Here is a 453-nt window from a genome sequence, read left to right as displayed (position 1 = left end):
TTACAGTCACACAAAATAGATGGGCAGGCTGCCTTCAGCTCTCTTGGCTACCTGCTTGCAGCCTCCACCTTAAACCTACATAAGGTGGCTGAACACCAAACCAGATACCCAGAGCTGTGCATGTGCCCCCTTCAACATACACAGCTCTCACCCATTCCGCCTCTCTGCAACACAAAACTGCACTAATTGTTTAAATTCCTGGTCTCTCCTTCATCTCTCCCATCCCCTTACTAAAGATTGTCTGGGGGCGCCTGGGTGGCTCAGTTGGCTGAGAGACTTCGGCTCAGATCATGATCTCGCAGTCCGTGACTTCAAGCCCCGCATCGGGCTCTGTGCTGACAGCTCAGAGCCTGGAGCCTGCTTCAGATTCTGTAACTCCCTCTCTCTGACCCTCTCCTGCTCACACTATGACTCTATCTCAAAAATACACAAACATTTAAAAAAAAAAAAAAA

This window comes from Crocuta crocuta, unplaced genomic scaffold (assembly GCF_008692635.1).
Source record: "Crocuta crocuta isolate KB4526 unplaced genomic scaffold, BGI_CrCroc_1.0 scaffold57, whole genome shotgun sequence".
NCBI lineage: Eukaryota > Metazoa > Chordata > Mammalia > Carnivora > Hyaenidae > Crocuta > Crocuta crocuta.
This window is presented reverse-complemented; position numbering follows the sequence as displayed.